Genomic DNA, 18,784 nt, shown 5'->3' with positions numbered 1-18,784 from the left:
CCTGTAAGCCCTACCATTGTTTGACCATGTCATGTTCTGTAAGCCCTACCATTGTTTGACCATGTCATGTTCTGTAAGCCCTACCATTGTTTGACCATGTCATGTTCTGTAAGCCCTTTCATTGTTTGCCCATGTCATGTTCTGTAAGCCCTACCATTGTTTGACCATGTCATGTTCTGTAAGCCATACCATTGTTTGTCCATGTCATGTCCTGCAAGGCCTAGCATTGTTTGCCCATTTCATGTTATGTAAGCACTACCATTGTTTGCCCGTGTCATGTTCTGCAAATTCTACCATTGTTTGGCCACTTTGTGTTCTATAAGCCCTACCATTGTTTGCCCATGTCATGTTCTGTAAGCCTTACCATTGTTTGTCCATGTCATGTTCTGCAAGGCCTAGCATTGTTTGCCCGTTTCATGTTATGTAAGCCCTACCATTGTTTGCCCATGGCATGTTCGGTAAGCCCTTTCATTGTTTGCCCATGTCATGTTCTGCCAGGCCTAGCATTGTTTGCCCATTTCATGTTATGTAAGCACTACCATTGTTTGCCCATTTCATGTACTCTAAGCCCTAAAATTGATTGCCCATGTAATGTTCTGTAAGCCCTACCATTGTTTACCCATGTCATGTTCTGCAAGTCCTACCGTTGTTTGCCCATTTCAGGTTCTGTAAGCACTACCATTGTTTGCCCATGTCATGTTCAGTAAGCCCTACACTTTATTGCCTATGTCATGTTCTGCCAGCCCTACCATTGTTTGCCTATTTCATGTTCTGTAAGCCCTACCATTGCTTGCCCATGTCATGTTCAGTAAGCCCTACAATTGATTGCCATATAATGTTCTGTAAGCCCTACCATTGTTTCCCCATTTCATGTTCTGTAAGCCCTAACATTGTTTGCCCATGTCATGTTATGTACACCTACCATTGTTTGCCCATGACATGTTCTGTAATCCGTACCATTGTTTGCCCATTTCATGTTCTGTACACCCTACAATTGTTTGCCCATGTCATGTTCTGTAAGCACTACCATTGTTTGCCCATGTCATGTTCTGTAAGCCCTATCATTGTTTGCCCATGTCATGTTCAGTAAGCCATACAATTGATTGCCCATGTCATGTTCTGTATGCCCTACCATTGTTTCCCCATGTCATGTTCTGTAAGCCCTACCATTGTTTGCCTATGTCATGGTATGTAAGTCCTTGCATTGTTTGCCCATGTCATGTTCTATAGTCCCTACCATTGTTTTCCCATGTCATGTTCTGTACACCCTACCATTTTTTGCCCATGTCATGTTCTGTAAATCCTACTATTGTTTGTCCATGTCATGTTCTTGCAAGCACTAAGATTGTTTTCCTGTGTCGTGTTCTGTAAGAACTAACATTGTTTGCCCATATCATGTTCTGTAAGCCCTTCCATTGTTTGCCAATGACATGTTCTGTAAGCCCTAACAATGTTTGCCCATGGCATGTTCTGTAAGCCCTACCATTGTATGCCCATGTCATGTTTTGTAAGCCCTTCCATTGTTTACCCATGTCATATTCTGTAAGCCCTACTATTGTTTGCCCATGTCATGTTCTGTAATCCCTACCATTGTTTGCCCATGTTGTGTTCTGCAAGACCTACCATTGTATGCCCATGTCATGTTTTGTAAGCCCTTCCATTGTTTACCCATGTCATGTTTTGTAAACCCTACCATTGTTTGCCCATATCATGTTCTGTAAGCACTACCATTGTTTGCCCATGTCATGTTCTGTAAGCACTACCATTGTTTGCCCATGTCATGTTCTTTAAGCCCTACCTTTGTTTGCCCATGTCATGTTCTGTAATCCCTACCATTGTTTGCCCATGTTGTGTTCTGCAAGACCTACCATTGTTTGCCCATGTCATGTTCTGTAAGCCCTACCATTGTTTGCCCATGTCATGTTCTTTAAGCCCTACCTTTGTTTGCCCATATCATGTTCTGTAAGCCCTTCCATGGATTGCCCATGTCATGTTCTGGAAGTCCTACCATTGTTTGGGCATGTCATGTTCTTTAAGCAATACCATTGTTTGCCCATGTCATGTTCTGTAAGCCATACCATTGTTTGGCGTTGTCATGTTCTGTAAGCCCTACCATTCGTTTCCAATGTCATGTTCTGCAGGTTCTACCAATATTTGGCCAGGTCTTGTCCTGTAAGCACTACCATTGTTTGCCCATGTCATGTTCTGTAAGCCCTACCAATTTTTGATCATGTCATGTTCTGTAAGCCCTTTCATTCTTTGCCTGTGTCATGTTCTGCAAATCCTACCATTGTTTGCCCATGTCATGTTCTGTAAGCACTTCCATTGTTTGCCCATGTCATGTTCTGCAAGTCCTACCATTGTTTGGCCATGTCATGTTCTGTAAGCCATACCATTGTTTACCCATGTCATGTTCTGTAAGCCATACCATTGTTTGCCCATGTCATGTTCTGTAAGCCTTACCATTGTTTTCCCATGTCATGTTCTGTAAGCACTTCCATTGTTTGCCCATGTCATGTTCTGCAAGTCCTACCATTGTTTGGCCATGTCATGTTCTGTAAGCCATACCATTGTTTGCCCATGTCATGTTCTGTAAGCCATACCATTGTTTGCCCATGTCATGTTCTGTAAGCCTTACCATTGTTTGTCTTTGTCATGTTCTTGTAACGCTCACCTGATTCTCGCAGAGGCGCCGGTCTTGACTGGGCGACTACCGTATCTTCAAAGGTGATGTGTAGCACCCTGTTGGCTCTTTGGGCTGGACCTCTGTGCACTGTATGCCTGACGTGTAGAGTAAGATGTCTGCAGATAGAAAATATGGGGTTAATGAACTGGCGTTATTGGGGTGTCCCTATCTCTTTCCTCTTTTCCTCTCCTGTAGACCCCCAAAGGTTAACGCTCTCACCTTAGGTAAGTGAATGCTGAGCTCTCCATCTGCTTCGGGGCAGGGTGCTGTAACCAGTTTCTTCACTGGATAGGTAGCGCAGGCCTCTTGACTTCAGAGGACTGCTGTCCGTCGTTTACTGCACGAACGGTAAGTTTCGAGTCATTCAAATGTCTTTAAAGTCTTTAGTAATGATGTCTCTTGTTTTGCAGGGTTCCGGCGATGGCGGATGACGGGCTGAAGTGAGTTGAAGATGGAGCCCGTGTGATGAATAGAAGCGCCTGGAAGCACGTAAGTAAGCGCTTGTTGCCTGCTTCACTATGCGCTCTAACTGTCTTTTTATTTTGCAGGTACGAGTTCGGAGCGGCTGTAGGGTGCTGGAATACCCACTGGATTAGATGTGGAAAGGAGTAATGGCACGTGAGTATTAAAGTTCCCCAATGTCTTTAAACGCACCTTGTTTTGTCTTTCAGATGCGGGATGCAGCGCCGAAGGCCTCCGGAGCGTACGAAGAGTAGGTAAGCCTTTGCCTTTCAGATGCCGGAATGCTAACCTGTTCTTTCTTGTCTTTATAGGTGTTGCTGAAGACTGGATTCAGGATGGTAAGCCTTTGCCTTTCAGATGCCGGAATGCTAACCTGTTCTTTCTTGTCTTTATAGGTGTTGCTGAAGACTGGATTCAGGATGGTAAGCCTTTTTCCTTAGGCCCAGGACCGGATGCAGAAGACACGATGAGCGTTCTGCTGCAGAGGTTGCAGAATAACGCAAAGCAAGATTCATCCACCGGGTGTGGTTTAAATAGCCTCCTGTAGTGCTTAGGTGTCTCCTTCCACAGCCACGCCTAAGTAAGAAAAGAGTTCCTGGTAAGAAAAGAGTTCCTGCCTTCCAGAAGAGTTCCAGTGTTCTGAATCTAGGGAGTGGCTCCAGCCCCACCCAACAGGAAAAGTAGTTCCAAACAGAAGAGGATCAGAGGCTCAACTGGCAGGCAAGTAAGCAGCATGGTCTGCTGAAGGTAAGTCCACCCAAGCATTATGAGCCCGGCGCTTCCAGCGCTGGGACTGGGCATATTTATGAGCCTGGTGCCACTGGCGCCAGGACTGGGTCCAAAAGGTCCCAATTGGGACTGGTTGGCACTCGGAACCTGGGTTATGGATCTGCTTCCAAGGGAGTTGGGAAAACCCTGACCTTTTGGAAGCAGAGATCATGACAGTACCCCCCCTCAAGGCCCCTCCCAAACCGGGCTTCTCCGGGGGTTTTGGCTTGTCAGGAAATGTTCGGTGAAATCTTTTGATTAGGCGAGGAGCGTGGACATATTCAGCAGGTTCCCAGGATCTCTCTTGGGGGCCGTAGCCTTTCCAGTCAATTAGGTAGAATAGTTTAGATTTGGAGATCTTGGAGTCCAGAATGCTTTTGACTTCAAACTCGAGTTCTCCATCCACTAGGATAGGTTTTGGAGATTTGGTTAGTCGGGTTTGAGGTTGCACGGGTTTTAATAGAGAGACGTGGAAGACCGGATGTATCTTCATGTGCGGGGGCAAGTCCAACTTGACCGCTACTGGGTTTACTATGGTAGTGATGGAATAGGGACCAAGGTATCTTGGGTTGAATGTGCGTGGCCCTTTTAGAGATAGATATTTGGTGGATAACCAGACTTGATCCCCTACTTGATAGTGAGGGGCTTCCTTCCGATGTTGATCTGCTCCTTTCTTGTATTGTTCTTTAGCCCTTTGAAGGTGAGAAACAGCTTCCTTAAAGGCTTGGGTGATTGTAGAATGCAGGTAGTTTACTGCTGGTGTTTCAAGATCTTGGAGGGGATCCAACTCCGAGGTTCGAGGGTGACTGCCGTACAAAAGAAAAAACGGGGTTTTCCCAGTTCCCGAATGGACAGAGTTATTGTAGGCATACTCGGCTATCCAAAGGATATCTTTCCAAGTTTTTTCAGTTTGTTGCAGCATGCAGCGTAAATACTGTTCCAGAGTTTGATTGGTCCTCTCGGTTTGTCCGTCGGTCTGAGGGTGGTGACTGGTCGATAGTCTCACATCAATTTGAGCCGACCGACAGCAACTTTGCCAAAAATGAGAAATAAATTGACTACCTCGATCCGAAATTAGAACCGAAGGAAAACCGTGCAGTCGGACGATGTTTTCGAGAAATTCTCGGGCCAGAGTTGCTGCTGTTGGCAAGCCTTTGAGCGGAATGAAATGCGCCATCTTGGAGAATAAGTCCACGATTACTAGAATCGTATTGTATCCGGAGCATGGAGGTAGATCGGTGATGAAGTCCATAGAAAGCGTATGCCAAGGGCGAGGTGGGATGTCAATAGGGCGTAAGAGGCCTGCTGGTCTTTCCTTTTGACTCTTGTTTTGGGCGCATACTCCACAGGACATTATAAAGTCTCTGATATCTTTTTTCCAAGACGGCCACCAGAAGTAGCGCTTGATCTTTTCTGAGGTCTTGGCTATACCGGGATGACCTTCCATTAAAGAGTCGTGATAACAAGAGATTACTTTTTTCTGTAAATCTGTGCTGGGTAGGTATAATCGTTCTTGGAAATACAATAAGTTGTCCTTTACTGCAAAGTCCTTTCCCTGCAGATGCCAATTCTGTATGTCTGCTGGAGTTACAAGTTGCCTGGCTTTATCCTTAACTTCCTCTATGGATTCTGTGGCGATTACACCCAGAATTCTTTGTTCGGGAATGATTGGTACAGGTTTAGGGTTGACCAAGTGTTCTTCCACTCCCATCCGAGAAAGGGCATCGGCTTTACCGTTCTTTGTACCAGGTCGATAGGTAATTATGAAGTCAAACTCGGCAAAGAATAATGCCCAACGGAGTTGTCTAGAGGATTGGGCTTTTGCGGTCTTCAAATATTGCAGGTTTCGGTGATCCGTAATCACAGTAACGGTGTGTCGGGCCCCCAGCAGATAATGCCGCCAAGCCTTAAAGGCAGACTTGATAGCCAGAAGTTCCTTGTCAGTAATCGTGTAATTGATTTCAGGAGGCGAGAATTTGCGGGACCAAAATGCCACGGGATGCAACTGATTGGTTACCGGGTCCTTTTGTGATAGAACTGCCCCCATGGCAAGGCTTGAAGCATCAGTTTCCACGATGTAGGGGAGTTCGGGGCGAGGGTGTTTTAAGATTGGTGCAGAGATAAATTTAGTCTTCAAATCCTGGAAAGCTTGTTCCGCCTCGGTAGACCATTCAAAACGTTTGTTTTTCTTTAACAAGGCAGTGATGGGCTGGACTATTCGAGAGAATTCGGGGATAAACCTGCGGTAAAAGTTAGCGAAGCCTAACATGCTTTGCACACCTTTTACGGAGGATGGTGATGGCCATTTGAGAACTGCATCGACCTTCTTTGAATCCATACGCACTCCGCCAGGTGATAATATGAATCCCAAGAATTCAACTTCAGTCACGTTGAAAACACATTTTTCCAACTTAGCGAAAAGTTTGTGTTGACGCAATCTTTCGAGGACCATTTTCACGTGTTTCCGATGTTCAGATTTCGATGAAGAATAAACGAGGATGTCGTCAATGTAAACAACAACACATACATCTATGAGCTCTCTGAGGACATCGTTCATAAAATATTGAAAGGCGGCCGGGGCATTGCAAAGTCCGAAGGGCATGACCTGATATTCAAATAGCCCATACTTGGTGCGGAAGGCCGTCTTCCATTCATCGCCTTCTTTTACTCGTACCAAGTGGTAAGCTCCTCTAAGATCCAGCTTTGTATATATGCATGCTTTTCTGACTTGGTCCAGGAGTTCAGGGATCAAAGGTAACGGATATCTATTCTTAACGGTGATCTGGTTCAGGGAGCGATAATCGATACAAGTTCTAAGGTCTCCTTCCTTTTTTGGAACGAAGAACAAAGCTGAAGAAGCAGGGGACTTGGAAGGACGAATAAACCCATTTGCCAGGTATTGATCCAGGTATTGTCGAAGGTGAAGGTTCTCAGGCTCGGTGAGGGCATAAATTCTACTACAAGGAGGAGTAGATCCAGGTATCAGGTCTATCTGGCAGTCATAAGACCTATGAGGAGGTAGAGAGTTAGCCTAATCCTTCCGGAAAACATCTTGGTATTCTAGGTATTCGGGAGGTAACTGGGGAGTCTCTGAAGAAATTGCGGCCAGTGCAACACCAGGTGGAGGGTGACAAGTAGAGACACATTCTGGAAAATGGACCGTTCTTGCTCGCCAATCGATCAGAGGATTGTGTTTCTCTAACCAAGGTATTCCTAGAATAATCTGAAACTGAGGGGCCTTGATCACATCGAACACGATCTTCTCATGGTGTCCATCTTGACTTACTAGCGTCACCTCTTGAGTGGTATGCGTTACTGGCCCGGAGGCTATCTCCGTACCATCCACCGTAGTAATGACGTCCTTTACAGCCTTGGGCCAAAGAGTTAGATTCATCCTCAAAACCATTTCATGATCCACATAATTGCCGATGGCACCGCTGTCGACGTAAGCTTTAATTGCATGTAATCGATCCGGATTATCAGGGCTAATGAGGACCATAGGTATCACGAAATGCGAGGTCACGGAACTGGTTTTCACGCTCGGCAAGAGGACCTCTATTCTTGTCGGGCGAGGTCGTTTCCCTGCTCAGAGTTTGTAACTTTGGTAACTGCAGCTCCTACTGCCTTCTTGGCAGGTTTCACCGGACAGTCTCGAAGAAAGTGCCCTGAGTTTCCGCAATATAGGCATAATTGCAACTGTTTCCTCCTTTCCCGCTCCCTTTCTGTTAGAGGACCTTTCAGACCCCCTATTTGCATGGGTTCCCCGGAGTCTACTCCTTTGGAAGGAGTTGGCGGTTTGGAAAATACTCGAGCATCAAACTTGGAACGATCGGCCTTCCTGTTCTGCAGCCTGTGATCTATTTGAACGACCAAGTCTATATAATCCGAACAGTCTTGTGGGGGATTCACTACTTGGGCTAAAACGTCTTTGAGCTCTCCACGTAGACCTCTATAAAACAGCGTAATCCTTTTTTCCTCAGGCCATCGAGTTTCCACTATTAGTCTATTGAAAGATGCAATATAAGCCAAAAGGTCTTGATTACCCTGTCGCAACGAAAGAAGCTCATTGTCCAAGGCCTGCCCCTGTGAATGTCTTGCGAACAGTTTTTCCATACTAAGCTGAAAGGCTTGAAAATCATGGAGAACCGGATCATCTTGATTAACTAGAGGGATCGACCAGTCTGCCGCATTGCCACTAAGGTACGAAAGTACAAAAGCTACTTTTGCTTGATCAGTTGGAAAGGCTGCTGGCCGGCATAAGAAGTGCAACCGGCACTGATTGATAAATACTGCAAACCTCTTTGGGTCACCAGAAAATCGTTCGGGCGGAGCCAGAGGTACATTCCCAGGTAGGTTGATCTGCACTGGATTCATAGAGGATGTTGAAGGAAGATTTGCCCCTGATGCGGGTAACGGGGTCTGTCCGGCTTGTGACTGTAGCACTTGTCTAGCAAGATTGTCTGTTCTCTCCTTGGAAATAATTAGTTCCCTTCTTAGAGCATTCGTTTCCTGACGAGCTGCATGCACTTCTGCCCTTAGTTCCCCAAGTAACCGGGCTAGGGGGTCAGTATCCGAGGTTTCCATAGCGCCTGGGCGAGAGTTTTGCGGTAGGCTTTGCGTTCTGTAACGCTCACCTGATTCTCGCAGAGGCGCCGGTCTTGACTGGGCGACTACCGTATCTTCAAAGGTGATGTGTAGCACCCGGTTGGCTCTTTGGGCTGGACCTCTGTGCACTGTATGCCTGACGTGTAGAGTAAGATGTCTGCAGATAGAAAATATGGGGTTAATGAACTGGGGTTATTGGGGTGTCCCTATCTCTTTCCTCTTTTCCTCTCCTGTAGACCCCCAAAGGTTAACGCTCTCACCTTAGGTAAGTGAATGCCGAGCTCTCCATCTGCTTCGGGGCAGGGTGCTGTAACCAGTTTCTTCACTGGATAGGTAGCGCAGGCCTCTTGACTTCAGAGGACTGCTGTCCGTCGTTTACTGCACGAACGGTAAGTTTCGAGTCATTCAAATGTCTTTAAAGTCTTTAGTAATGATGTCTCTTGTTTTGCAGGGTTCCGGCGATGGCGGATGACGGGCTGAAGTGAGTTGAAGATGGAGCCCGTGTGATGAATAGAAGCGCCTGGAAGCACGTAAGTAAGCGCTTGTTGCCTGCTTCACTATGCGCTCTAACTGTCTTTTTATTTTGCAGGTACGAGTTCGGAGCGGCTGTAGGGTGCCGGAATACCCACTGGATTAGATGTGGAAAGGAGTAATGGCACGTGAGTATTAAAGTTCCCCAATGTCTTTAAACGCACCTTGTTTTGTCTTTCAGATGCGGGATGCAGCGCCGAAGGCCTCCGGAGCGTACGAAGAGTAGGTAAGCCTTTGCCTTTCAGATGCCGGAATGCTAACCTGTTCTTTCTTGTCTTTATAGGTGTTGCTGAAGACTGGATTCAGGATGGTAAGCCTTTGCCTTTCAGATGCCGGAATGCTAACCTGTTCTTTCTTGTCTTTATAGGTGTTGCTGAAGACTGGATTCAGGATGGTAAGCCTTTTTCCTTAGGCCCAGGACCGGATGCAGAAGACACGATGAGCGTTCTGCTGCAGAGGTTGCAGAATAACGCAAAGCAAGATTCATCCACCGGGTGTGGTTTAAATAGCCTCCTGTAGTGCTTAGGTGTCTCCTTCCACAGCCACGCCTAAGTAAGAAAAGAGTTCCTGGTAAGAAAAGAGTTCCTGCCTTCCAGAAGAGTTCCAGTGTTCTGAATCTAGGGAGTGGCTCCAGCCCCACCCAACAGGAAAAGTAGTTCCAAACAGAAGAGGATCAGAGGCTCAACTGGCAGGCAAGTAAGCAGCATGGTCTGCTGAAGGTAAGTCCACCCAAGCATTATGAGCCCGGCGCTTCCAGCGCTGGGACTGGGCATATTTATGAGCCTGGTGCCACTGGCGCCAGGACTGGGTCCAAAAGGTCCCAATTGGGACTGGTTGGCACTCGGAACCTGGGTTATGGATCTGCTTCCAAGGGAGTTGGGAAAACCCTGACCTTTTGGAAGCAGAGATCATGACAGTTCTGCCCGGCCTACCATTGTTTGCCCATTTCATGTTATGTAAGCACTACCATTGTTTGCCCATTTCATGTACTCTAAGCGCTAAAATTGATTGCCCATGGAATGTTCTGTAAGCTCTACCATTGTTTACCCATGTCATGTTCTGTAAGCCCTACCATTGTTTGCCCATGTCATGTTCAGTAAGCCCTAAAATTGATTGCCATGTCATGTTCTGAAAGCCCTACCATTGTTTCCCCATGTCATGTTCTGTAAGCCCTAACATTGTTTGCACATGTCATGTTATGTAAACCCTACCATTGTTTGCCCATGACATGTTCTGTAATCCCTACCATTTTATGCCCATTTCATGTTCTGTACACCATACCATTGTTTTCCCATGTCATGTTCTGTAAGTCCTACCATTACTTGGCCATGTCATGTTCTGTAAGCACTATGATTGTTTGCCAGTGTCATGTTCTGTAAGCACTACCATTGTTTGCCCAAGTCATGTTCTGTAAACCCTACCATTGTTTGCCCATGTCATGTTCAGTAAGCCATACAATTAATTGCCCATCTCATGTTCTGTAAGCCCTACCATTGTTTCCCCATGTCATGTTCTGTAAGCCCTACCATTGTTTGCCTATGTCATGGTATGTAAGTCCTACCATTATTTGCCCATGTCATGTTCTATAATCCCTACCATTGTTTTCCCATGTCATGTTCTGTACACATTACCATTGTTTGGCCATGTCATGTTCTTGAAAGCACTATGATTGTTTGCCTGTGTTGTGTTCAGTAAGCCCTTCCATTGTTTGCCCAGTTCATGTTCTGTAAGCCCTACAATGTATTGCCCATGTCATATTCTGTAAGCCCTACTATTGTTTGCCCATGTCATGTTCTGTAATCCCTACCATTGTTTGCCCATGTTGTGTTCTGCAAGACCTACCATTGTTTGCCCATGTCATGTTCTGTAAGCCCTACCATTGTTTGCCCATGACATGTTCATCAAGTCCTACCATTGTTTGCCCATATCATGTTATTTAAGCCCTACCATTGTTTGCCCATGTCATGTTCTGTAAGCACTACCATTGTTTGCACATGTCATGCTCTGTAAGCCCTACAATTGATTGCCCATGTCATGTTCTGTAAGACCTTCAATTGTTTGCCCATGTCATGTCTGCAAGTCCTACCATTGTTTGGCCATGTCATGTTCTGTAAGCCATACCATTGTTTGCCCATGTCATGTTCTGTAAGCCATACCATTGTTTACCCATGTCATGTTCTGTAAGCTCTACCATTGTTTGCACATGTCATGTTCTGTAAGCCCTTCCATTGTTTGCCCATGTCATCTTCTGTAAGCTATTCCATTGTTTGCACATGTCATGTTCTGTAAGCCCTACCAATGTTTGCCCATGTCATGTTCTGTAAGCCCTTCCATTGTTTGTCCATGTCATGTTCTGTAAGCTATTCCATTGTTTGCACATGTCATGTTCTGTAAGCCCTACCAATGTTTGCCCATGTCATGTTCAGTAAGCCCTACAATTGATTGCCCATGGCATTTTCTGTAAGCCCTACTATTGTTTGCCCATGTCATGTTCTGTAAGCCCTTCCATTGCTTGCCCATGTCATGTTCTGTAAGCCTTACCATTGTTTGTCCATGTCATGTTCTGTAAGCCTTACCATTGTTTGTCCATGTCATGTTCTGCAAGGCCTAGCATTGTTTGCCCGTTTCATGTTATGTAAGCACTACCATTGTTTGCCCATGGCATGTTCGGTAAGCCCTTTCATTGTTTGCCCATGTCATGTTCTGCCAGGCCTAGCATTGTTTGCCCATTTCATGTTATGTAAGCACTACCATTGTTTGCCCATTTCATGTACTCTAAGCCCTAAAATTGATTGCCCATGTAATGTTCTGTAAGCCCTACCATTGTTTACCCATGTCATGTTCTGCAAGTCCTACCGTTGTTTGCCCATTTCAGGTTCTGTAAGCACTACCATTGTTTGCCCATGTCATGTTCAGTAAGCCCTACACTTTATTGCCCATGTCATGTTCTGCCAGCCCTACCATTGTTTGCCTATTTCATGTTCTGTAAGCCCTACCATTGCTTGCCCATGTCATGTTCAGTAAGCCCTACAATTGATTGCCATATAATGTTCTGTAAGCCCTACCATTGTTTCCCCATTTCATGTTCTGTAAGCCCTAACATTGTTTGCCCATGTCATGTTATGTACACCCTACCATTGTTTGCCCATGACATGTTCTGTAATCCGTACCATTGTTTGCCCATTTCATGTTCTGTACACCCTACAATTGTTTGCCCATGTCATGTTCTGTAAGCACTACCATTGTTTGCCCATGTCATGTTCTGTAAGCCCTATCATTGTTTGCCCATGTCATGTTCCGTAAGCCATACAATTGATTGCCCATGTCATGTTCTGTAAGCCCTACCATTGTTTCCCCATGTCATGTTCTGTAAGCCCTACCATTGTTTGCCTATGTCATGGTATGTAAGTCCTTGCATTGTTTGCCCATGTCATGTTCTATAGTCCCTACCATTGTTTTCCCATGTCATGTTCTGTACACCCTACCATTTTTTGCCCATGTCATGTTCTGTAAATCCTACTATTGTTTGTCCATGTCATGTTCTTGCAAGCACTAAGATTGTTTTCCTGTGTCGTGTTCTGTAAGAACTAACATTGTTTGCCCATATCATGTTCTGTAAGCCCTTCCATTGTTTGCCCATGACATGTTCTGTAAGCCCTAACAATGTTTGCCCATGTCATGTTCAGTAGGCCCTACAATTGATTGCCCATGGCATGTTCTGTAAGCCCTACCATTGTATGCCCATGTCATGTTTTGTAAGCCCTTCCATTGTTTACCCATGTCATATTCTGTAAACCCTACTATTGTTTGCCCATGTCATGTTCTGTAATCCCTACCATTGTTTGCCCATGTTGTGTTCTGCAAGACCTACCATTGTATGCCCATGTCATGTTTTGTAAGCCCTTCCATTGTTTACCCATGTCATGTTTTGTAAACCCTACCATTGTTTGCCCATATCATGTTCTGTAAGCACTACCATTGTTTGCCCATGTCATGTTCTGTAAGCACTACCATTGTTTGCCCATGTCATGTTCTTTAAGCCCTACCTTTGTTTGCCCATGTCATGTTCTGTAATCCCTACCATTGTTTGCCCATGTTGTGTTCTGCAAGACCTACCATTGTTTGCCCATGTCATGTTCTGTAAGCCCTACCATTGTTTGCCCATGTCATGTTCTTTAAGCCCTACCTTTGTTTGCCCATATCATGTTCTGTAAGCCCTTCCATGGATTGCCCATGTCATGTTCTGGAAGTCCTACCATTGTTTGGGCATGTCATGTTCTTTAAGCAATACCATTGTTTGCCCATGTCATGTTCTGTAAGCCATACCATTGTTTGGCGTTGTCATGTTCTGTAAGCCCTACCATTCTTTTCCAATGTCATGTTCTGCAGGTTCTACCAATATTTGGCCAGGTCTTGTCCTGTAAGCACTACCATTGTTTGCCCATGTCATGTTCTGTAAGCCCTACCAATTTTTGATCATGTCATGTTCTGTAAGCCCTTTCATTCTTTGCCTGTGTCATGTTCTGCAAATCCTACCATTGTTTGCCCATGTCATGTTCTGTAAGCACTTCCATTGTTTGCCCATGTCATGTTCTGCAAGTCCTACCATTGTTTGGCCATGTCATGTTCTGTAAGCCATACCATTGTTTACCCATGTCATGTTCTGTAAGCCATACCATTGTTTGCCCATGTCATGTTCTGTAAGCCTTACCATTGTTTGCCCATGTCATGTTCTGCAAGTCCTACCATTGTTTGGCCATGTCATGTTCTGTAAGCCATACCATTGTTTGCCCATGTCATGTTCTGTAAGCCATACCATTGTTTGCCCATGTCATGTTCTGTAAGCCTTACCATTGTTTGTCTTTGTCATGTTCTGCCAGGCCTACCATTGTTTGCCCATTTCATGTTATGTAAGCACTACCATTGTTTGCCCATTTCATGTACTCTAAGCGCTAAAATTGATTGCCCATGGAATGTTCTGTAAGCTCTACCATTGTTTACCCATGTCATGTTCTGTAAGCCCTACCATTGTTTGCCCATGTCATGTTCAGTAAGCCCTAAAATTGATTGCCATGTCATGTTCTGAAAGCCCTACCATTGTTTCCCCATGTCATGTTCTGTAAGCCCTAACATTGTTTGCCCATGTCATGTTATGTAAACCCTACCATTGTTTGCCCATGACATGTTCTGTAATCCCTACCATTGTATGCCCATTTCATGTTCTGTACACCATACCATTGTTTTCCCATGTCATGTTCTGTAAGTCCTACCATTGCTTGGCCATGTCATGTTCTGTAAGCACTATGATTGTTTGCCAGTGTCATGTTCTGTAAGCACTACCATTGTTTGCCCAAGTCATGTTCTGTAAACCCTACCATTGTTTGCCCATGTCATGTTCAGTAAGCCATACAATTGATTGCCCATCTCATGTTCTGTAAGCCCTACCATTGTTTCCCCATGTCATGTTCTGTAAGCCCTACCATTGTTTGCCTATGTCATGGTATGTAAATCCTACCATTATTTGCCCATGTCATGTTCTATAATCCCTACCATTGTTTTCCCATGTCATGTTCTGTACACATTACCATTGTTTGGCCATGTCATGTTCTTGAAAGCACTATGATTGTTTGCCTGTGTTGTGTTCAGTAAGCCCTTCCATTGTTTGCCCAGTTCATGTTCTGTAAGCCCTACAATGTATTGCCCATGTCATATTCTGTAAGCCCTACTATTGTTTGCCCATGTCATGTTCTGTAATCCCTACCATTGTTTGCCCATGTTGTGTTCTGCAAGACCTACCATTGTTTGCCCATGTCATGTTCTGTAAGCCCTACCATTGTTTGCCCATGACATGTTCTTCAAGTCCTACCATTGTTTGCCCATATCATGTTATTTAAGCCCTACCATCGTTTGCCCATGTCATGTTCTGTAAGCACTACCATTGTTTGCACATGTCATGCTCTGTAAGCTCTACAATTGATTGCCAATGTCATGTTCTGTAAGACCTTCAATTGTTTGCCCATGTCATGTCTGCAAGTCCTACCATTGTTTGGCCATGTCATGTTCTGTAAGCCATACCATTGTTTGCCCATGTCATGTTCTGTAAGCCATACCATTGTTTACCCATGTCATGTTCTGAAAACTCTACCATTGTTTGCACATGTCATGTTCTGTAAGCCCTTCCATTGTTTGCCTGTGTCATGTTCTGTAAGCTCTAGCGTTGTTTACCCATGTCATGTTCTGTAAACCCTTCCATTGTTTGTCCATGTCATCTTCTGTAAGCTATTCCATTGTTTGCACATGTCATGTTCTGTAAGCCCTACCAATGTTTGCCCATGTCATGTTCTGTAAGCCCTTCCATTGTTTGTCCATGTCATGTTCTGTAAGCTATTCCATTGTTTGCACATGTCATGTTCTGTAAGCCCTACCAATGTTTGCCCATGTCATGTTCAGTAAGCCCTACAATTGATTGCCCATGGCATTTTCTGTAAGCCCTACTATTGTTTGCCCATGTCATGTTCTGTAAGCCCTTCCATTGCTTGCCCATGTCATGTGTTATGTTCTGTAATCCCTACCATTGTTTGCCCATGTCGTGTTCTGCAAGACCTACCATTGTTTGCCCACACCATGTTCTGTAAGCACTACCATTGTTTGCCCATGACATGTTCTGCAAGTCCTACCATTGTTTGCCCATGTCATGTTTGGTAAGCCCTAACATTGTTTGTCCATGTCATGTTCTGTAGGCCGTACCATTTTTTGCACATGTCATGCTCTGTAAGCCTTACAATTGATTGCCCATGTCATGTTCTGTAAGCCCTTCCATTGTTTACCCATGTCATGTTTTGTAAACCCTACCATTGTTTGCCCATATCATGTTCTGTAAGCACTACCATTGTTTGCCCATGTCATGTTCTGTAAGCACTACCATTGTTTGCCCATGTCATGTTCTTTAAGCCCTACCTTTGTTTGCCCATGTCATGTTCTGTAATCCCTACCATTGTTTGCCCATGTTGTGCTCTGCAAGACCTACCATTGTTTGCCGCTGTCATGTTCTGTAAGCCCTACCATTGTTTGCCCATGTCATGTTCTTTAAGCCCTACCTTTGTTTGCCCATATCATGTTCTGTAAGCCCTTCCATGGATTGCCCATGTCATGTTCTGGAAGTCCTACCATTGTTTGGGCATGTCATGTTCTTTAAGCAATACCATTGTTTGCCCATGTCATGTTCTGTAAGCCATACCATTGTTTGGCGTTGTCATGTTCTGTAAGCCCTACCATTCTTTTCCAATGTCATGTTCTGCAGGTTCTACCAATATTTGGCCAGGTCTTGTCCTGTAAGCACTACCATTGTTTGCCCATGTCATGTTCTGTAAGCCCTACCAATTTTTGATCATGTCATGTTCTGTAAGCCCTTTCATTCTTTGCCTGTGTCATGTTCTGCAAATCCTACCATTGTTTGCCCATGTCATGTTCTGTAAGCACTTCCATTGTTTGCCCATGTCATGTTCTGCAAGTCCTACCATTGTTTGGCCATGTCATGTTCTGTAAGCCATACCATTGTTTACCCATTTCATGTTCTGTAAGCCATACCATTGTTTGCCCATGTCATGTTCTGTAAGCCTTACCATTGTTTTCCCATGTCATGTTCTGTAAGCACTTCCATTGTTTGCCCATGTCATGTTCTGCAAGTCCTACCATTGTTTGGCCATGTCATGTTCTGTAAGCCATACCATTGTTTGCCCATGTCATGTTCTGTAAGCCATACCATTGTTTGCCCATGTCATGTTCTGTAAGCCTTACCATTGTTTGTCTTTGTCATGTTCTGCCAGGCCTACCATTGTTTGCCCATTTCATGTTATGTAAGCACTACCATTGTTTGCCCATTTCATGTACTCTAAGCGCTAAAATTGATTGCCCATGGAATGTTCTGTAAGCTCTACCATTGTTTACCCATGTCATGTTCTGTAAGCCCTACCATTGTTTGCCCATGTCATGTTCAGTGAGCCCTAAAATTGATTGCCATGTCATGTTCTGAAAGCCCTACCATTGTTTCCCCATGTCATGTTCTGTAAGCCCTTACATTGTTTGCCCATGTCATGTTATGTAAACCCTACCATTGTTTGCCCATGACATGTTCTGTAATCCCTACCATTTTATGCCCATTTCATGTTCTGTACACCATACCATTGTTTTCCCATGTCATGTTCTGTAAGTCCTACCATTGCTTGGCCATGTCATGTTCTGTAAGCACTATGATTGTTTGCCAGTGTCATGTTCTGTAAGCACTACCATTGTTTGCCCAAGTCATGTTCTGTAAACCCTACCATTGTTTGCCCATGTCATGTTCAGTAAGCCATACAATTGATTGCCCATCTCATGTTCTGTAAGCCCTACCATTGTTTCCCCATGTCATGTTCTGTAAGCCCTACCATTGTTTGCCTATGTCATGGTATGTAAGTCCTACCATTATTTGCCCATGTCATGTTCTATAATCCATACCATTGTTTTCCCATGTCATGTTCTGTACACATTACCATTGTTTGGCCATGTCATGTTCTTGAAAGCACTATGATTGTTTGCCTATGTTGTGTTCAGTAAGCCCTTCCATTGTTTGCCCAGTTCATGTTCTGTAAGCCCTACAATGTATTGCCCATGTAATATTCTGTAAGCCCTACTATTGTTTGCCCATGTCATGTTCTGTAATCCCTACCATTGTTTGCCCATGTTGTGTTCTGCAAGACCTACCATTGTTTGCCCATGTCATGTTCTGTAAACCCTACCATTGTTTGCCCATGACATGTTCTTCAAGTCCTACCATTGTTTGCCCATATCATGTTATTTAAGCCCTACCATTGTTTGCCCATGTCATGTTCTGTAAGCACTACCATTGTTTGCACATGTCATGCTCTGTAAGCCCTACAATTGATTGCCCATGTCATGTTCTGTAAGACCTTCAATTGTTTGCCCATGTCATGTCTGCAAGTCCTACCATTGTTTGGCCATGTCATGTTCTGTAAGCCATACCATTGTTTGCACATGTCATGTTCTGTAAGCCCTTCCATTGTTTGCCTGTGTCATGTTCTGTAAGCTCTAGCGTTGTTTACCCATGTCATGTTCTGTAAACCCTTCCATTGTTTGTCCATGTCATCTTCTGTAAGCTATTCCATTGTTTGCACATGTCATGTTCTGTAAGCCCTACCAATGTTTGCCCATGTCATGTTCTGTAAGCCCTTCCATTGTTTGCCCATGTCATGTTCTGTAAGCCCTTCCATTGCTTGCCCATGTCATGTGTTATGTTCTGTAATCCCTACCATTGTTTGCCCATGTCGTGTTCTGCAAGACCTACCATTGTTTGCCCACACCATGTTCTGTAAGCACTACCATTGTTTGCCCATGACATGTTCTGCAAGTCCTACCATTGTTTGCCCATGTCATGTTTGGTAAGCCCTACCATTGTTTGCCCATGTCATGTTCTGTAGGCCGTACCATTTTTTGCACATGTCATGCTCTGTAAACCTTACAATTGATTGCCCATGTCATGTTCTGTAAGCCCTTCAATTGTTTGCCCATGTAATGCCTGCAATTCCTACCATTGTTTGGTCATGTTATGTTCTGTAAGCCATACCATTGTTTGCCCATTTTATGTTCTGTAAACCCTACAATTGATTTCCCACGTCATGTTCTGCAAGTCCTACCTTTGTTACCATTGTTTGCCCATGTCATGTTCTCTAAGCC

Source organism: Ambystoma mexicanum, chromosome 10 (assembly GCF_040938575.1).
Source record: "Ambystoma mexicanum isolate Mex_15411 chromosome 10, UKY_AmexF1_1, whole genome shotgun sequence".
NCBI lineage: Eukaryota > Metazoa > Chordata > Amphibia > Caudata > Ambystomatidae > Ambystoma > Ambystoma mexicanum.
The sequence above is the reverse complement of the archived record's forward strand: the minus strand, read 5'-3'. Positions refer to the sequence as shown.